Genomic DNA, 8,334 nt, shown 5'->3' with positions numbered 1-8,334 from the left:
TTTTGATCAAATCTGGTATCATTTATTTTGAAAATAATGGGTTAATGTTATATCTTGCTAAGGATGAATCGACTTATAAAAAATGCATTTTACCGATTTTGAATCTGCATTAATAATGATGTGTTTCTTTCTACAACTTTAAATTAACAAATTAGAATATAAATGACGACGTAACTGCTTAGATTAATTACCAAGTGATATTTATTTTCATACCCATGTGCTATTTCATACCCAAGTACCATCATAGCAGGATGTGTATTTGTGACGAGAAATTCAATTAACACTCCATACCAATTTCACTTGTAAGATATAGTTACGACGTCATTTATATTCTAATTTATTGAATACACGTTGTAAAAGGAAGCGTATCATCAATAATGCAGAAACACAATCTGTAAATTACTTGCACAGTTTTTTCGATCATATTTCAAAACGGATTTGTTACTTAAATTATGAAAGACAGTACCACAGAACGCATAACGTAATTCATTATATATTGAGCGCATGTATTAGTTGAAGTGTCTTTCATATAATTCACCTTGTTCAACTGCTTAAGGTATGACTTTAGTTTCTTACATTCTTTGACACATAATCATCGCCTTAATTTGTCAACAAGCCATTTTCATTAATTCATTATGTTTTCGTATATAAAAAGGGAAATCCTTCATTCGTCAAAATGTCTTTACCCTATTTGTTTGATTGAAAAAGAAAATCACGGAGAGGCTCCAAATAATAATGCAATTTATGTCGAAAATGGTATGTATTATTGATCTCATTTCCATAATAGCTCTAAAGAGTTAAAAATAAATTACGGCGGCTTATTTGATAAGGGATAGACTATAATGAGCTGCATGCCAGGTATTTCGTTTTGTTAATTTGCTTGCTTTTGGTCTGGATGGCCTTACATTTTTTATTTCGTTAACATGAATATACATATTAAATGAACATGTATTCAATTGCAAGTAAACTGAAATAATATATGATGTTTGCGTGATACCACAACAGGTAACAGTTTAATGTGTAAAGAAATACATTAACTAGAAAGTTAATATATTTACATCAGTGAAACATTATATAAAGTTTAAAGTGTTTAAGTTTAAATGTAGACTCAGAAACATGAATTTATTGCTTGAAGTTTATCCATAAATCGATCTGGTAAAATTATTGCATGATTTTATTTTAATGACGAGTAAGTAAAGTAATTCTGCCTTAAGTGAGGTGTTTGGGGAATCTTCCGACTGGTCACTGCCTGTTGTATTGGCCATTCTTAGGTGTTGACCCCGGCTGTAATGTTTTTTGTATGTTCCATGTTGTGGTGTAATATGTGTTCCGTTTTTAATTGACATACAGTTTTTTGCGTTTCCTTAAGTAAGTCAGACGAGTGTTAAGATATTGTTTTTGTCTTCATAATGGTTTGTTCATGAACATTTCGCAATTGTGATGATTGATTTGTAATAATCATTAATGGACAAAAACGTACCAACATAATCTAAGCCATGTTGTAACATAAACCATTAAGTAAACAAAACTTTTAACATATGTGTGTGATTCATTGCGTATGATTCATTATTCAAACTTGACTTCTCGCTCTTTGTAGATTCGTCTTTCTTGTTGTTAATGCTATCGTAATTACATTTTTAAATATAATCTAAATGATGTTATCGGATTGTCATAGATATTAATGTAGTGATAACTTTTGAGCAGCTTATGAAATTTAATACCGATCGCATTTCATGCCTTTATATATGTTAATATGTTTGTAATATGTATCATATGGAATGTATGTCTATTGTATATTGTATAAACCAAACCTTTATTATTTGACAGCGCCAACTACAATGAAAGTTAAGCACGTAAGGCATCCTTTCTCAAAGAGACGTTGCACTGTTTTATTCTTTTGAATGATTGGCAAGTCAGTAGTATAGCATTTTGGATGTAATGCATCAAAAGGAAATTCCTGGTAGATACAATTTTCGGGGATCTGACTTCGGATATCAGAAATTAATGAACGTAATGGCCGCCAAAATATCATATTCATAAACGAAATAATAGTTGTTTCTTTAAATTGTCTAAAGGGAAAGATAACAATGAATGGACGAGGTTCTATGTGATGTGTTTATTATATTTTGTTCAAGGTGAAGACTGTACGGCATGTCATAATTAAAATGTATTTATGGATCAAGACACGCGTTACCTTATATTAACTTTATTCCACTATTATTTTATCATAGCGGCGTTTCATCTTGGTAGACAAGTTTATTTAGATTAGGTACTTAATATACAGTTCTCAAATTATAAGACTTATCGTGCTTTTGTGTTGACGAAAATATTTAAAACATTCAATTGGTGTTGAAAAATTGCAGTTATAAACAGAAAAATGTTTTGTATCAGAACACGCATTATTTATGTAACTAATGAAATATAACACATTTATATTTTACATTTGTTGATTTAATCAAAACTATGCGTTAATAATTTGTCGTGTATTGCCTTAATATAATAGCACCGTAATACGACGATCTGTAAAATCGATCTTAAGTAACCAAATGAACACAATACTCGTCGTCACATGAGAATACATACCTAAAACTATATTATACCCGGACATTTCACAGCTTATTTAACAATATGATATGGAACACTTTGTTTTGTATTCTATGAATTTGCTAGAAATTATTTTGCTAGGAATCAACATTATATCATCGTAAGACACGTTTTCCCTCTTGTTTTGAAAAAATAATTGTTGCAATGGCACTTTAACAATTTACTGACCTAAACAGTTCATTCCATTCAACTGTTAAAAACGTACTCTTAAAAATTCCATATACTTTTCTTATATAAAAACAATAGAATTAGCTATAAGATTCACGACAATTAGACAATCGTTTAGTTTCAGTCATTTTTAAAAAGAGTAATAAAGAAATATAAAGCAAGTATAAAGGGTATGTTTTCAAACGTTACTTAAAGTAACTGTACACAGAAATCAATCCCAAAACTGTGTTTGTTTTCTGAATTCTTTATATCGGGTATGAACGATTTTGTCAAATATTTATGAATTTATATAAAATGTGTAAACATATTATTATACATATATTTCAATATTAATTAAAATAAAAGTGAAGAAGAACATGTGTCAAAAATGCAAAAAAGCCAGATATTTAATTATTAAAGCGAAAATATCTGTACAGTCGAATTTGCCAGCATGTATACATACGTGCATGGTCTGATTCTTAATTTAGTTTAACGGACCATTTTATTTTCCTGCAACGATATATATTCATGCGACACACGAACACTTACTCCGATCCTAATAAAAAAACGAATGTTTCGGTTATTGTAAGAAAATAGGTACGAAATATCTTCGTCACAATCGGCTCGGGGTGCTAAGTTTCTTTGCTGCATTTTATGACATTTCTCTTCAATGTATAATTTGTCTTACCTATTTTGTGTTATTGGAACATATTGTTAACAATATATTACAATTTCACAAATAAAAATCGTGCACATCCGTTTTAACATTTTTGCTGCGATTGCCTTCTGCAATTCGCCCCATAAGTAACATAATATAAGTATACCGACGAAAGTCCGTTACTGCAACCAGCCACTTTTCATCTCAAGATTCTGCATTCGCAAACAAAATAGCTCCGATCGCATGGTATAAGTATAAGTGCGCAACAAAAAACACTGTGACGAAGTATATCGGTATTTTCCGTTGCAAAAATTAACCAATCAGAAGATGTCAAAGCTATCGGAAATTGTTTGATGTTTTTAAATAATACATTTTGCGGAGACGTATGTGTCCGCTCGGCTAGCTTAGTCGGTGGATCACGATACTGTTAAATACGGGGTGGTGGGTTCGAGTACCAAGTAGGATGATACTTTTTTCCTTATTATTGAATGGATTTACTTAATTCTTGGACAAAACATCCCTTTGGGCAAAACCTTTCTGTTGACTATTTAGCTTGAACCCTGGTTGATATTGACCTTTAGTATCCAATTGCTCAAAAACTTACATTTGTCGCATCTTACTTGATACTGATTGGACTGAGGCAAGTACGATCCAGAAACCTTACACTACTAATTCGAAATTATTGCAATGCTTGTCTTTATCAATTTATGTCAAGTTTGGAAGTGGGTTTACTTTTTTTCCTTGAACCCTGGTTGACATTGGCCTTTAGTATCCAATTGCTCAAAAACTTACATTTGCCGTATCTTACTTGATACTGATTGGATTTACTTTATACTTTGACACGCACGGAGACCCGTGTACTTAGGCAAGAACCATCCATAAACCTTACTGTACTAATTATAAATTACTGCAATTCTTGCCTTCATCAAATCTGTGTCAAATTTGGAACTGGGTAAGTGTATTATATCTTCGCAGTTTAGCTATCAATTGGCAAATACGACAATGACCTTTTTTTTAAACAACATTTACACTTAAGCCCAAGAGCTAAATCATATAATGTTGTCAGCCTGTCACCCCTCCTTACTTCCATCTGTTTTCTTCAAAAAGGTGATTTGTTGGCATCATGGTGTAAAGTGTTTTAACGACCACACAATTTGAGCAATATCGCCCTTCCAGTACTTTTAGTACTTTAATGAACATGAGTCGCAGTTTGCATATATATTAATAATTCGCCAACTTTCCTCTTGACTATATTACATTAATGTTCAGAAATATGTAAATAAATTATGTAAAAAAAAAAAATAAATATAAATAAGAAAACAGTGGTGAAAACGTGTTTATATTAAAACGTCGAAGTCAAACATATTATTCAATAACCTCTGATATAATTTACGAAGTTACGTTATTGTAAACAGTACTGAAACAATAGTGTACAGTTACTTCATAGCAAAACGTTAAGATATTTACTAAAAGCAGACTAGTCAGGAAATAATGGTTTATGGTTACTCAATCGAACATAGCACATTACATGGTAAAATAAAATCTGTTTTTTTTAATATTGAATTCATCATGCATTTCAGATATTATTAAATACTAAAATAGTGAGAATGCTATGTACTTAAATCAGTTGCAGGTTACACTATCGCTAGTGGAGACATATTCCAATCATACCATGATATATTTTGTTTTGAATCCTGAAAAAGCAGTTCTGACTCCAAAAAGATTTGAATAAAAAATATATAGACTATCAGAAACTCAATTTGGCGCCCAAATATACTTTATGACGTCACTGTTGCAAGTGTACAATTAATAACAAAATATCATTGTCAACAATAGTCCGACACTCTAACCACAAATCCTGTAAACGCAACTACACAAATATGGAATAAGGGATGATTTTGCTCTTAAAGAGTCACGGCAGTACATGTTAAATTATGTTTTTAAAATAATTTAAATACATGTACTTAAATATCTAAATACACTTTTTCATAAATCGCACACAGTTATCGTGGACGCAAACAAAAAACCCAAATTAATAACGAACAATCGTGACATTATGTGTTTTTGAAGTGTTTTTCCGGTTTTATAATTAACCCAGAAACTATGAAAATTAGGACTGATATAATGCTATTAAATATTCGAATACAGATATGTGCTATTTTGCATATTCAAGCAATTTACATAATGAAGCCTTATTGAACTATTAAGTATGTATTAAATAAGCATTTTTATACTATAATATACACGTGCAATATGTCCAATCACCATTAATACTTAACATAATTAATGTTAAAATTTAGCGGCGTATGTAGCAGGATATGGTTAAGTGTAAGACATACAGAAAGTGTTAGCATGGTACATACCAATAACAGTATCAATGTTGGCAACGACTTATCATAAAGTGCAGGTAAATTTCAGTAAAACAGTTGCAAATACAAAATGACAGTTGTTTCTGCATTATACTTGAGTGAAACACAATTATTTGCATCCGTCTGTAAAATTGTGTATGAAACGTGATTTAAAGTTGCATGAATTGGAATTAAATTAGAGCGGGACGTGTCATTTATATCAGACAAACTACATATTGTTATATTAAACTAATTTTTGTAAAACACTTGATTCACAATGACGTCACAAACGCATTTAATCATCAAATACAAAATAACTAGATATTATGTTATATTATTGAAAACTATATATATATTTATACTAAATACTATTGTATATAATAGTTTATTATGTTGGCACTTATGTATGATTTTCCGAGACAGTACAGAAAGTAACATATCGAATAATTGCATCGACATGAAACATATTTGCCTTCGTTTATTTCCTTATTAATTAATGTGCAGAAACTTTTATAATGTGAACACACCATTAACCCTTTGCATGCTGGGAAATTTGTCGTCTGCTAAAATGTCGTCTGCAGAATTTCTAAAATTAGCATTTTCTTCGATTTTTTTTCAAAGAATACTATCAGAAAAGCAAACAGTTTGGATCCTGATGAGACGCCACGTTCTGTGGCGTCTCATCTGGATCCAAACTGTTTGCAAAGGCCTTCAAAATTCGGTTCCCGCACTGAAAGGGTTAAATTTATTGCATTGAAACATGATAACCTAGTCTTTAGATTATCTATATTTAAAGTATTGAATATATAATATACGCATGTAGTTATTGTAACGTTTCGTTTTGAAGCCAGCGTATACATGTATTTTCCAACGTTACTTAATGACATAACTAACAATTCCACTTCATTTACCTATTCGTTTTTAACATTCAATTTAGCATTTCGGTTGGCTCTATATATTGCATACCTTCTTTTCGGAATATCATGATGATATTAAGGCCAGGCAATTACTTTCTTTATGGAAAATATGTTTTATTATAATAAGAACAAAGAGGCGTAAACATTTGCTTTAAACGAGTATAGGAAAATTGAAAATAACCTCAATTAATCTGAGATGTAATATTTCAAGTAACATAACTGACGGCACTGTTTATCTATACTGTCCAATCACTTCATGACAATGACAAAAGGCTTGTTGTGTTTGATATTGGGGAAAACAATACACTCATTATTTAAAAAGACGCATTGGCATGCTTACTTTTCTTTTTTTTAGAAAGCATTTCAAAACAGAGAAAGAGATGGAGAAAGAGATGTGGATAGTGTCCCGCGGAATCCGTACGCAATGTTGGTTGAGGTCGGTCACATTGTCTGTCCGGACGTTGTCAAGATTGCGTTCAATAACGCGCTAAAGCCAATCCTATATGAAACTTATTAACATTCCCATTTACCTCCATATTTCCTATATGCAGTGTTTATATGTTCTCTGCTATATTCATGTCAGCGCATTACAATATCTAAAATATATGCTAAACATTACACGTTTGAACAGTACAGATTTTGTACACATATTTAACATTCTTTGAGCACTTGTACCGTCTTACACTTAAGTATATAGGCAAAAATGTGTCACTAGCCTAAATACAAGCAAATGCTCATACGCTTCTTATGACTTCTATGGCTATAATAAGCTATTTATTTAATATCATTTCCTATCAACGAACATCGACCTCGAGTCATTAAAGTTATAGCTAAAAAGTTACACAATTTTGGTATTCTAACAAGTACGATTTGCATTAACATTTTATAGACGTTATGTAACGTATATTTAAGATATCTCTTATACCATTAATGTTCCATGTTGACATAGGCAGGTATAAACCATATACGGTTTGCGTGTAAACACTCAATATACCTTTTGAATTAGATGCAAGATACATTGAAAGGCAATGCAATACATCTTAAATCGTGACGTGAAATGCAAGCTTCTGTGTTTTGTTTCCATCACTGTAATGTCCCGTTTGGGGTTAATATACATGTTTGAATTGTCCAGTAAAAACTCATAATTTTCTCCAAAATATGTGTTACTTTAAATCTAAGCGTTTGCCTATTGCGTTTACTATTTAAGTATTGTTAATTTTTTTATAATTGATTCAATCACGATTTATGGAAATTAATGAACATATTTAGGGTGCAGTAATATTAATGTATCAATGGTCATATAAATAAAACACAAAGTAGTAAATGATGAAAGTATAAGGCATAAACAATTTTATGTTTTCGGAGAGAATGTTCGAGTGATATGGGTTTAAACAGCCAATTATGTATGTATACTTGATTATTAGAGGACATGCTATGAAAGTTTTCATATTGTTATTGTTTATGTTTGCCCGTTTATAAGCATTTCATCTGTACGACTTTGACGTAAAATGTACGACAACACTGAAGTATGACAGACTAGTGTTGGACATTGCAGATCGGATTAATACGACGTCTTTGAAAGGTCAGTTTGTTTATCAAACACTCAAACATCCATTATTCGTATTGATTTGACAAACACCATCAACATAAAGATAACAAA

Source organism: Dreissena polymorpha, chromosome 7 (assembly GCF_020536995.1).
Source record: "Dreissena polymorpha isolate Duluth1 chromosome 7, UMN_Dpol_1.0, whole genome shotgun sequence".
Classification (NCBI taxonomy): domain Eukaryota; kingdom Metazoa; phylum Mollusca; class Bivalvia; order Myida; family Dreissenidae; genus Dreissena; species Dreissena polymorpha.
This window is presented reverse-complemented; position numbering follows the sequence as displayed.